This window comes from Arachis hypogaea, chromosome 19 (genome assembly GCF_003086295.3).
Source record: "Arachis hypogaea cultivar Tifrunner chromosome 19, arahy.Tifrunner.gnm2.J5K5, whole genome shotgun sequence".
Lineage (NCBI taxonomy): Eukaryota > Viridiplantae > Streptophyta > Magnoliopsida > Fabales > Fabaceae > Arachis > Arachis hypogaea.
Genome location: NC_092054.1, coordinates 53950304 through 53964049, shown reverse-complemented (window position 1 = coordinate 53964049; position 13746 = coordinate 53950304). Strand labels below are relative to the sequence as shown.

Below are 13746 nucleotides of genomic sequence, written 5' to 3'. Positions count from 1 at the left end.
AACATTTTTTTAGGTTTAATTATTCTGTTGGTCCCTATAGTTTTGCAAAATTTTTAATTAGGTTTCTATACTTTTTTTTCTTTTAATTTAGTCCTTACACCAATTTTTTTTTTCAATTAGGTCCTTCTTAACAGTAATTGATTTAATTGTATAGGGACCCAACTAAAAAAAAATTGGTGCAGGGATCCAAATAAAAGAAAAAAAAAAGTATAGGAATTCAATTAAAAAAAAATTTGGTGCACGGACTTAATTAAAAAGAAAAAAATATAAAGACCTAATTAAAAATTTTACTAAACTATAGAAACCAACAAAGTAATTAAACCATTTTTTTATTGACTCTTTCTCTCAAAAAATGTAAGTCTAGATTAAAGTGTTTAGTTCTACTATCAAGTATCAGATTTGGGGCTAAAAGCACTGCACTAATATTGTCACAAAACGAAGTTGGGATGGATGAAGATATAACTTTGAGAGTTCAATCATGATATTTTGTATCCATATTATCTTCTTCTACCACCAAAATTGGAAGGGAAAGAACCGCGTCTAATTTGAAAAGAGGCTTGAGCAAGATTAGCTTGAGTACTACCAAGTTCAGATTTCTTGAATCTTTCAATGATATCTTTGTGTGCAAGTAATAATAATGCCTTAACCTCAATGAGTGTTATAGAATCGCTCTTTCCCATAATGTAGACATATACATCGTATATTCCTCAGTGAAGCCATCAGTAGTGGCTGAAATATGATCAAGAAATGAAACAGGATGACCAACTGCAGATAGAGCAGCAACAACATTTTTAATTTGCTTAAGATATTCTGTAGCAGTAATACCTTATTTTTTCTCTATTGTCTTCAGTTGAGTCTTGAGTGTTTGAACTTTGATTTTGGAGATTTTAGTGAAATATTCAGTGATTGTGACGTTTGATGAGCATAACGACAATCCAGCACCTGATCCTTGAATGTATCATCCATGGAAGTTAGCAGCCAAGTCATTAAATAGTAATCCTTTTGCTTCCATGCTTTGAATGTTTTTTATTCAGTCGCAGCTGCACGAGCTGCATCATCATCAAATTGTGCAGGAATCTTGTCAGGATGAAGATGATCTTGAAGCTCATTAGCATTGATAATATGCAGGGCCAACTTTAAGCTCGAAAAGAATTTTCTGTAAACTTGTCAAGAACAAGAGCAGAAAAAGAATTTGAAGAAGAGGAAGAAGATATTGAAGGGAGCGGAATTATGGCAGCCATTGTTGATCACAACCTTCACTCTGATACCATGATTGAATTATTGTTGGAATAAATATTTTGTAGAATTGCATTGATTGAATTATTGTTGACGCTACATGAATAGACGCACATGCTGCTATATATAGAGTGTGCAGTAGTGTTCATCTATAACAGAAACAAAACTGAACATAACAAGAAGTCTATTTAACAAATCAAGATTGATAACTAGCTAACCAATTTGCCTTGACTATAACTCTGACTCTTATCTCTATAATTTTCATTAGAAATGTCATTGAAAATTTCTCATATTCCATCAAAAGCGTTTTCCTTAAGTTTTTCACTTTGATGAGAGGCCCACTCATCTATTCTTTCCAGTCATGAACCTAATAAGAATATTTTCCTGTTATTAAAATTATTTTTGTTAATATTCAACATTCATTTATCAAATTTATCTTTCTATTTTCCCAAGTTAAATGTTTTTCTGAGATTACAGAGAGATACTCATCATCCTTGTCGTGAAGATGGGGACTTGGTGGCAAGAATTCAAGATCTCATGAGGCATATATAGGCGGGATGTTCACTTCAGTCTTGTAAAGAGGAAAACCAATTCAGTAGCAGATTTGCTACCAAAGCGTGGAGCAAGGAACAGTCTTGAATATATAGAATGGCTTGCGCCATGGCAGGGACTCGGTGAAGCTATGAACCGGGACTGTGCTAGTCTTGTTTAATGCTGTGTTGTCCTAAGTCTCTTGGGCTGTGTTTTTTAGTTTGCAAAGTCACCCAAAAAAATTGTAAGTTAAAATTTTTAACTCAAAGGATCGATACAGAAAACGCAGTTGTAATCAGGACTAGAAGTAAAGCTAAACTAGTTTATGACTCAGCTCCAGCTTAACGCATTATATATATATTATATATATATATATTTGTAATTAAAAATTATTTATCATAATTATTTATAGGTTTAATTACTCTATTGGTTTATATAGTTTTACAAATTTTTAATTAGATCCTTATATTTTTTTCTTTTTAATTGAGTCCTTGCACAAATTTTTTTTTTGAATTAGGTCTTTACACTTTTTTTTTCTTTTGTTTGGATCCATACACCAATTTTTTTTAGCTGAGTCTTTATAAAATTAAGCCAATTACTGCTAAGAGAGACCTAATTGAAAAGAAAATTTGGTGCAGGGACCAATTAAAAGGAAAAAAAGTATAGAGACCTAATTAAAAATTTTGCGAAATTATAGGGACTAATAGAATAATTAAACCTTATTTATATTAACGCATATATTCATGCTTTTTAAATATATAATGGTGCATTATTTTTTTATTTTTGTCGTATTTAAATTATAATATCTTTATTTATTTTACAATAGATTGAATGAATGATGAACTAAAACTTAATAAGTTTAACTAAATTATTTATGATAGAAGAGACCAACCTATTTATATAATAATATTTTGATGTAAATTTTATAATTATTTTCTCATATATGATTTTGATAGATATATAACATATATAATTGATAGATTTTTAATATATAAATATAATTGATTTATATATAGAATTATAAATTATGATCATAGTATTTGAGTTAGCTCGTAGATTTTTAACGAGTCGAACTTAAGTTTTACAAATAGACGTAATTGTTATTGTTTTTGCTTGATGATTGATGAGCGGATAATTTATACATTTTTTGGCATTGTTTTTAGGTAGTTTTTAGTAAATTTTATTCACTTTTTATTATATTTTTATTAGTTTTTATTCAAAATTCATATTTCTGGACTTTACTATGAGTTTGTGTGTTTTTTCTGTGATTTCAGGTATTTTCTGGCTCAAATTGAGGGACCTGAGCAAAAATCTGATTCAAAGGCTGAAAAAGGACTGCAGATGCTGTTGGATTCTGACCTCCCTGCACTCAAAATAGATTTTCTGGAGCTACAGAATCCCAATTGGCGCGCTCCCAATTGCGTTAGAAAGTAGACATCTTAGGCTTTCCAGCAATATATAATAGTCCATACTTTGCTCGAGTTGCGATCACGCAAACTGGCGTTTAACGCCAACTTTCTACCCTATTTTAGCGTTAAACGCTAGAACTGGCATAAAAACTGGAGTTAAACGCCAGAAATAGGCAGCAACCTGGCGTTCAACTCCAAGAAAAGTCTCTACACATGGAAGCTTCAATGCTCAGCCCAAGCACACACCAAGTAGGTCCCGGAAGTGGATTTCTGCACTATCTATCTTAGTTTACCCATTTTCTGTAAACCTAGGTTATTATTTTAGTATAAAAACTACTTTTAGAGATTTATTTTGTACCTTATGACATTTTTACATCTGAATTTTGTATCTTCTACGGCATGAGTCTCTAAACTCTATGGTTGGGGGTGAGGAGCTCTGCTGTGTCTCGATGAATTAATGCAATTACTACTGTTTTTCATTCAATCACGCTTGTTTCTATTCTAAGATATTCACTCGCACTTCAACCTGATGAATGTGATGATCCGTGACATTCATCATCATTCTCACCTATGAACGTGTGCCTGACAACCACCTCCGTTCTATCTGCAATAGTTTGAGTGCATATCTCTTGGGTTTCTAATCTAAGATTAGAACCTTCGTGGTATAGGCTAGAATTATTGGCGGCCATTCCTGAGATCCGGAAAGTCTAAACCTTGTCTGTGGTATTCCGAGTAGGATCTGGGAAGGGATGACTGTGACGAGCTTCAAACTCGTGAGTGTTGGACGTAGTGACAGACGCAAAAGGATCAATGGATCCTATTCCAACATGAGTGAGAATCGAAAGATGATTAGCCATGCGGTGACAGCGCATTTGGACCATTTTCACTGAGAGGATGGATGGTAGCCATTGACAACGGTGATCCACCAACATACAGCTTGCCATGGAAGGATCTTTGCGTGCATGAAAAAGAAGACAGTAGGAAAGCAGAGATCCCGAGGACAGAGCATCTCCAAAACCTCAACCTGTTCTCTATTACTGCATAACAGGTATTTATTTCATGTTCTTTTACTTTTTACAATTAAAACTAAGAATCATTACTGATATCCTGACTAAGAATTACAAGATAACCATAGCTTGCTTGAAGCCGACAATCTCTGTGGGATCGACCCTTACTCCCGTAAGGTATTACTTGGACGACCCAGTGCACTTGCTGGTTAGTTGTGCGGAATTGCAAAAGTGTGATTGTGATTTCGTGCACCAAGTTTTTGGCGCCATTGCCGAGGATTGTTCGAGTTTGGACAACTGACGGTTTATGTTGTTGCTTAGATTAGGAAAAATTTATCTTTTTGGTTTAGAGTCACTAAAATTGAGTCTTCTATTATTGTTTTTGGTTAAAAATTTTAAAATCCTTATTTTCTTTTCTAATTTATTTTCGAAAACTTTTAAAAAACCAATAACTTCATAATTTAGTCTTCTGTTTGAGTTTAGTTTTATGTTTTAAGTTTGGTGTCAATTGCATGATTTTATTTTCCTTTCAGTTTTTTGAATTATTAGTGTTCAAAATATAAAAATTTTTAAGTTTGGTGTCCTTTGTATTTCTATTTTCTTAAAAATTTTTAAAATTTGTTCTTGGTGTTCATCTTGATCTTCAAAGTGTTCTTGGTATTCATCTTGACATTCAAAGTTTTCCTGTTTGCTTTCTTAGTTTTGATCTAAAAAATTCTAAGTTTGGTGTCATTTTATTGTTTTTCTCTTTCCTCATTAAATTCAAAAATATCTTTTCTATTTATTTAATTGAATTTTCGAAAATTTCATTTAAAAATTCAGATTTCTATTTTAAAATTTTTTATTTTATCTTATCTTAATTTAAAAAAAAATTTTAAAATTCAAAATCTTTTTCAAAAATCATATCTTTTTTCAAAATCTTATCTAATTTTATTTCAATCTTAAAAATTTGAAAGTCCTTTATAAAAACTTTTTAAAAATATTTTTTCTTCTAGACATAATTTTCGAATTACTTGTCCTACTTTATTATTTTGATTGAAAAATTTTAAGTTTGGTGTTTCCTTATCGAGAAAGTTTCAATATTCAAAATTTTCAAATCTTTTTAATTCATTAGCCATTTCAGTATTCGAATTTTTTTTATTTATTTTAATCTATTCTATTTTAATTTATTTAATTTTCGAAGCTTATTTTTCTAGTCTCCAATTATTTTATTTTATTTTCTTCTCTTTTGAATTCGGTTAGCATTAAATAAATAAAATAAAAATAAAAATATTTTGATTTTTCTTTTACTTTATTTCTATTTTACAATCTACAACATCTCCCTTTCTCCAACATGGATCTAAGTGGAAATGAACAGTCCAGAAGGACTCTGGGGTCATATGCTAACCCCATTACTGCTGCATACGGGAGTAGTATCTATATACCCCCCATTAGAGCAAGCAGTTTTGAGCTAAATTCTCAGCTCATTATCATGGTGCAGCAAAATTACCAGTATTCTGGTCTTCCACAGGAAGAACCTACTGAGTTTCTGGCACAGTTCTTACAAATTGCTGACACAGTACGTGATAAAGAAGTGGATCAGGATGTCTACAGATTATTACTGTTTCCATTTGCTGTAAAAGATCAAGCTAAGAGGTGGTTAAATAACCAACCCACAACAAGCATAAGAACATGGAAACAGTTATCAGACAAATTCCTGAATCAATATTACCCTCCAAAAAGGATGACACAGCTAAGGCTGGACATCCAAGGCTTTAAACAAGAGGATGATGAATCCCTTTATAATGCCTGGGAGAGGTACAGAGGGATGCTAAGGAAATGCCCCTCTGAAATATTTTCAGAGTGGGTACAGTTAGACATCTTCTACTATGAGCTTACAGAAAAAGCTCAAATATCTCTTGATCACTCAACTGGTGGATCTATACATATGAGAAAGAAAATTGAAGAGGCTCAAGAGCTCATTGATACAGTTGCTAGAAATCAGTATCTGTACTTAAGCAGTGAGTCCTCCCTGAAAGAAGAGGCTAAAGCAGTATCCACTGAACTTAGTCCTCAAGAACAAGTTGCTGAACTCAATCAGCAATTGCTTTTTATAACAAAACAGTTAGCAGAATTTAAAGAGATGCTACAAGACACTGAAAAGGCTAACAAGAATATAGACGCACAATTGAATCAGACAAGACAGCAGTTATCTAAACAGATAACAGAAGAGTGTCAAGCTGTTCATTTAAGGAGTGGGAAGACATTGAATATTTCAACTCAAGGCAGCAGAAAGCCAAGAAAGGAACAGCTGACAGAGGATGACCAAACCACTGCCCAAAATCCCTATGAGGACAGTAAGAGCCCAGAGAGGAAGGATTCTGGCGTTCAAACTCCAGAAAAGGGTAAGAAATTGGCGTTGAACACCCAGTGGATAGCTAAGTCTGGCGTCCAAACACCAGAAAAGGGTGGCAATCTGGCGTTAAACGCCCACACAGCACCCAATTCTGGCGTTCAAACGCCAATGGAGGATCAGACACCTGCAAGTGTTGATAACAACCCCCTTAGGCAGGCCTCTCCAACCACTTCTGTAGGAAGTGAACCTGCAGCAACTAAGGTTGAAGAATATAAAGCCAAGATGCCTTATCCTCAGAAACTCCGCCAAGCAGAACATGGTAAATAATTTGCCCGCTTTGCAGACTATCTCAGGACTCTTGAAATAAAGATTCCGTTTGCAGAGGCACTTGAGCAAATACCCTCTTATGCTAAGTTCATGAAAGAGATCTTAAGTCATAAGAAGGATTGGAGAGAAACTGAAAAAGTTTTTCTCATTGAAGAATGCAGTGCAGTCATTTTAAAGAGCTTACCAGAGAAGCTTAAAGATCCTGGAAGCTTTATGATACCATGCACATTAGAGGGTACTTATACCAAGAAAGCTCTATGTGATCTTGGGGCAAGTATCAACCTAATACCTGCATCCACTATCAGAAAGCTTGGCTTGACTGAAGAAGTCAAACCAACCCGAATATGCCTCCAACTTGCTGATGGCTCCATTAAATATCTATCAGGCGTAATTGAGGACATGATTGTCAAGGTTGGGCCATTTTCCTTTCCCACTAACTTTGTAGTGCTGGAAATGGAGGAGCACAAGAGTGCAACTCTCATTCTAGGAAGACCTTTCTTAACAACTGGACGAACCCTCATTGACGTCCAAAAAGGGGAATTAACCCTGAGAGTCAATGAGGATGAGTTTAAGTTGAATGTTGTCAAAGCTATGCAGCATCCAGACACCCCAAACGACTGCATGAGCGTTGATATTATTGACCCTCTGGTGGAAGAGGTTAATATGACTGAGAGTCTCGAATCAGAGCTAGAGGACATTTTTAAAGATGTTCAACCTGATCTGGAGGAACCAGAGAAAACAAAAGAACCTCTGAAAACTCCTCAGGAAGAGGAGAAGCCTCCTAAACCCGAGCTCAAACCTCTACCACCATCCCTGAAATATGCATTTCTGGAAGAAGATGACACTTTTCCGGTAATCATAAGCTCTGCATTAGAGCCACAGGAAGAGGAAGCACTAATTCAGGTGCTGAGGACACACAAGACAGCTCTTGGGTGGTCCATAAGTGACCTTAAGGGCATTAGTCCAGCCAGATGCATGCACAAGATTTTATTGGAGGATGATGCCAAGCCAGTGGTTCAACCACAGAAGCGGCTAAATCCAGCCATGAAGGAGGTGGTGCAGAAAGAGATCACTAAGTTACGAGAGGCTGGGATTATTTATCCTATTTCTGATAGCCCCTGGGTGAGCCCTGTCCATGTTGTCCCTAAGAAGGGAAGAATGACAGGGGTTCATAATGAAAAGAATGAACTGGTTCCTACAAGAACAGTTACAAGGTGGCATATGTGTATTAACTACAGAAGGCTCAATACAGCCACCAGGAAAGATCGTTTTCCTTTACATTCATAGACCAGATGCTAGAGAGACTAGCAGGCCATGAATACTACTGCTTTTTGGATGGCTATTCAGGTTACAACCAAATTACAGTAGATTCTCAGGACCAAGAGAAAATAGCATTCACATGTCCATCTGGAGTGTTTGCCTACAAAAGGATGTCATTTGGTCTGTGCAATGCACCTGCAACCTTTCAGAGGTGCATGCTCTCTATCTTCTCTGATATGGTAGAAAAAATTCTGGAAGTCTTCATGGATGACTTCTCAGTATTTGGAGACTCATTCAGCTCCTGTCTTGACCATCTAGCACTTGTTCTGAAAAGGTGCCAAGAGACTAACCTGGTTTTAAACTGGGAGAAATTCCACTTTATGGTGACTGAAGGAATTGTCCTTGGGCACAAAATTTTGAACAAGGGAATAGAGGTGGATCAAGCTAAGATAGAGGTAATTGAAAAATTACCATTACCTGCCAATGTTAAGGCAATCAGAAGCTTTCTGGGGCATGTAGGATTCTATAGGAGGTTTATAAAGGATTTTTCGAAAATTGCAAAACCTCTGAGCAATCTGCTATCTGCTGACATGCCATTTGTCTTTAACACAGAGTGTCTGCAGACGTTTGAGACTCTGAAAGCTAAGCTGGTCACAGCACCAGTCATTTCTGCACCAGACTGGACATTACCATTCGAACTAATGTGTGATGCCAATGACCATGCCATTGGTGCAGTATTGGGGCAGAGGCATAACAAACTTCTGCACATCATTTACTATGCTAGCCGTGTTTTGAATGACGCACAGAAGAAGTACACAACCACAGAAAAGGAGTTACTTGCAGTGGTTTATGCCATTGACAAGTTTAGATCTTATCTAGTGGGATCAAAGTGATTGTGTACACTGACCATGCTGCTCTAAAATATCTCCTCACAAAGCAGGATCATAAGATGGGCGTTGCTTCTGCAAGAGTTTGATATAGAAATAAGAGATAGAAAAGGGACAGAGAATCAAGTAGCTGATCACCTGTCCCGGATAGAACCAGTAGCAGGAGCGTCCCTCCCTCCTACTGAGATCTCTGAAACCTTTCCGGATGAGCAATTGTTTGCTATTCAGGAAGCTCCGCAGTTTGCAGACATTGCAAACTATAAGGCTCAGTAATGTCAAGCTATTGACAGTAAAGAAGCGCTTATTGGGAGGCAACCCAATCTTATTTATCTATGTTAATTACTTTTTCATTTCATTTTCCATTGTTATTTTATGTTTTCTTTAGGTTGATGATCATGTGGAGTCATAAAAATAGCTGCAAAATTAAAGCAGAATCAAAAACAGCATCAAAAATAGAACACCATGGAAGACAAACTTACTGGCGTTTAAACGTCAGTAAGAGTAGCAGAATGGGCGTTAAACGCCCAGTCTGGCACCATTCTGGGTGTTTAACGCCAGAAAGAAGCAACAAGCTGGCGTTTAACACCAGAACAGAGTACCAAGTTGGCGTTAAACGCCAGAAAGGGAAGAAAAGTTGGCGTTAAATGCCAGAAACAGGCTGCAACTTGGCGTTTAAACGCCAGAATTGCACTCTAAGGGTGTTTTGCACGCCTAAATAGAGCAGGGATGAGAAGTCCTTGACCTCTTAGGATCTGTGGACCCCACAGGATCTCCACCAACCTCAACTCATTCTCTCTTCCCCAGGATCCCCACCTACCTCACCATTCAAATTCAAACCATTCCCCTCCCAAACCCACCCATTCACACACCTTCATTTCCTCCACTTCTCCTTTTACTCCCTTCTTTCTTCTTTTGCTCGAGGACGAGCAAACCTTTTAAGTTTAGTGTGGAAAAAAGCGTTGCTTTTTGTTTTTCCATAACCATTTATGACACCTAAGGCCGGAGAAACCTCTAGAAAGAGAAAAAGGAAGGCAGTTGCTTCCACCCCTGAGTCATGAGAGATGGAGAGGTTCATCTCAAGGGTCTATAGTTCAGTGGTAGAGCATTTGACTGCAGATTAAAGAGCCATGAGGGAGGAGCAACAAAGGCAAGGAAGAGACATAGAGGAGCTCAAGAGCACCATTGGTTCTTCAAGAGGAAGAAGACGCCACCCTCACTAAGGTGGACCCGTTCCTTAATCTCCTTGTCTATTTGTTTTTCTGTTTTCGGTTTTGAGCTTTATGTTTGACTATGTTTCGTGTCTTTACTACATAATCATTAGTGTCTAGTGTCTATGCCTTAAAGTTATGAATGTCCCATAAATCCTTCACCTTTCTTAAATGAAAAATATTACTGATTACAAAAGAACAAGAAGTACATGAATTTCAATTTTTATCTTGAAATTAGTTTAATTATATTGATGTGGTGGCAATACTTTTTGTTTTCTGAATGAATGCTTGAACATTGCATATTTTTGATAGTGGAGTTTATGAATGTTAAATTTGTTGGCTCTTGAAAGAATGATGAAAAAGAAAAATGTTATTGATAATCTGAAAAATCATAAAATTGATTCTTGAAGCAAGAAAAAGCAGTGAATAACAAAGCTTGCGAAAAAAAAAAGAGTGGCGAAAAAAGAAAAAGAAAAAGAAAAAGCAAGCAGAAAAAGCCAATAGCCCTTTAAACCAAAAGGCAAGGGTACAAAGGATCCAAGGCTTTGAGCATTAATGGATAGGAGGGCCCAAGGAAATAAAATCCAGGCCTAAGCGGCTAAATCAAGCTGTCCCTAACCATGTGCTTGTGGCATGAAGGTACAAGTGAAAAGCTTGAGACTGAGTGGTTAAAGTCGTGATCCAAAGCAAAAATAGTGTGCTTAAGAACTCTGGACACCTCTAACTGGGGACTTCAGGAAAACTAAATCATAATCTGAAAAGGTTCACCCAGTTATGTGTCTGTGGCATTTATGTATCCGGTGGTAATACTGGAAAACAAAGTGCTTAGGGCCACGACCAAGACTCATAAAGTAGCTTTGTTCAAGAATCAACATACTAAACTAAGAGAATCAATAACACTATTTTAACTCTGAGTTCCTATAGATGCCAATCATTCTGAACTTCAAAGGAAAAAGTGAGATACCAAAACTGTTCAGAAGCAAAAAGCTACAAGCCCCGCTCATCTAATTAGAACTAAGCTTCATTGATATTGTGGGATTTATAGTATATTCACTTCTTTTTATCCTATTTTGTTTTCAGTTGCTTGGGGACAAGCAACAATTAAGTTTGGTGTTGTGATGAGCGGATGATTTATATGCTTTTTGGCATTGTTTTTAGGTAGTTTTTAGTATATTTTATTCACTTTTTATTATATTTTTATTAGTTTTTATTCAAAATTCACATTTTTGAACTTTACTATGAGTTTGTGTATTTTTTCTATGATTTCAGGTATTTTCTGGTTGAAATTGAGGGACTTGAGCAAAAATCTGATTCAGAGTCTGAAAAAGGACTGCAGATGCTGTTGGATTCTGACCTCCCTGCATTCAAAATGAATTTTCTGGAGCTACAGAATCCTAATTGGCGCGATCTCAATTGCGTTGGAAAGTAGACATCCTGGGCTTTCCAGCAATATATAATAGTCCATACTTTGCCCGAGTTGCAATCACGCAAACTAGCGTTTAACGCCAACTTTCTACCCTATTCTGGCGTTAAACGCCAGAACTGGCATAAAAACTGGAGTTAAACGCCAGAAACAGGCAGCAACCTGGCGTTTAACTCCAAGAAAAGTTTCTACACATGAAAGCTTCAATGCTCAGCCCAAGCACACACCAAGTGGGCCCCGGAAGTGGATTTCTGCACTATCTATCTTAGTTTACCCATTTTCTATAAACCTAGGTTATTAGCTTAGTATAAAAACTACTTTTAGAGATTTATTTTGTACCTTATGACATTTTTACATCTGAATTTTGTATCTTCTACGGCATGAGTCTCTAAACTCCATGGTTGGGGGTGAGGAGCTCTGCTGTGTCTCGATGAATTAATGCAATTACTACTATTTTCCATTCAATCACACTTGTTTCTATTCTAAGATATTCACTCACAGTTCAACCTGATGAATGTGATGATCCGTGACACTCATCATCATTCTCACCTATGGACGTGTGCCTGACAACCACCTCCGTTCTATCTGTAATAGCTTGAGTGCATATCTCTTGGGTTTCTAATATAAGATTAGAACCTTCGTGGTATAGGCTAGAATTATTGGTAGCCATTCCTGAGAACCGAAAAGTCTAAACCTTGTCTGTGGTATTCCGAGTAGGATCTGGAAAGGGATGACTGTGACGAGCTTCAAACTCGCGAGTGTTGGGCGTAGTGACAGACGCAAAAGGATCAATGGATCCTATTCCGACATGAGTGAGAACCGACAGATGATTAGCCATGCGGTGACAGCACATTTGGACCATTTTCAATGAGAGGATGGATGGTAGCCATTGACAACGGTGATCTACCAACATACAGCTTGCTATGGAAGGAGCTTTGCGTGCGTGAAAAAGAAGACAGTAGGAAAGCAGAGATCTCGAGGACAGAGCATCTCCGAAACCTCGACCTGTTCTCCATTACTACATAACAAGTATTTATTTCATGTTCTTTTACTTTTTCCAATTAAAACTAAGAATCATTACTGATATCCTGACTAAGAATTACCAGATAACCATAGCTTGCTTTAAGCCGACAATCTCCGTGGGATCGACCCTAACTCACATAAGGTATTACTTGGACGACCCAGTGCACTTGCTGGTTAGTTGTGTGGAATTACAAAAGTGTGATTGTGATTTCGTGCACCAATGATCGAGGTATAAATCATCCTTTAAGTCTCTACTCCGAGCTTCTTTGTCTCTGTTCCGAGCTTCTTGTTCAAAACAGATACACCTTGAGACAGAGTGAACAAAATGGGGGAAGGTACCTGCAGAAGGCACTCCGACGTTCAAGTTAGTATTTTGTAAACTTATGTTCAAGTAATATTCAACTTACCTCCAAATGAGTTCCCCTTTCTCTTTTATATTGGGAGTTTGTGGTCCAAGGTTGTTCGTTACCAAATTATGATGGTAACGTATGTAGATCATAACGTTCTGATATGTCGTTGTGATTTTAATAACTGACCTATAACGTATATGCCGAGCTTTTCATAACCTACTTATAACAGTCATATTATAGCCCCAAGCTAAGCCTGGTGAGATTTTAATAAAGCAGGTTTAGCTTTAAGACAACGATATATAACTTAGCATATACGTTATAGGTGTCGAGCCCCCAAGTCAAGATACTTTTTTAAAATGGAAAGTTAAAGAAGTCCAAAAGAAAAATGATTTAATGAGTTAAATTAAATAAATACATGATGAGAGAAAATTAGTGACATCGTTAAATAGGGTGTTTTACCTTTCCCATTCACCAATGCCATCTAGACCGTTGTTCTGATGGGATTTAACGGTGGGAATTTCTAGTATGGAACTCCAACAGTTTCTTTAACTTGCATGTGTTTTTTATTTTGGAATCCAAATAGTTTTCACAAATATTTTTTCCCTTCTACCAAAACGTGTTGGAAAGGGTATAGATAAAGGCATGAGTAAGAGGGGTAAGTGTTTCCTGCTGTTTGGTTTACTTTATTTCACTTTCTTCTTCTACTCTTGTTTTCTGTTCTAAAATAGAGATGGGTAATGAAAAGGGAAA

At 36.6% G+C, this 13746-nt stretch overlaps 1 long non-coding RNA gene across 1 annotated transcript; it reads right to left on the bottom strand.

Annotated features, from left to right (window-relative positions):
• LOC140182051 (uncharacterized) lies at window positions 1-1917 on the bottom strand. Its single transcript, XR_011877884.1, has 2 exons — window positions 826-1917; window positions 1-729 (listed from the first exon to the last, which is right to left on the bottom strand). It is a non-coding gene; the product is annotated as an uncharacterized lncRNA (long non-coding RNA).
• Between the last annotated feature and the right edge of the window lie 11829 nt (window positions 1918-13746).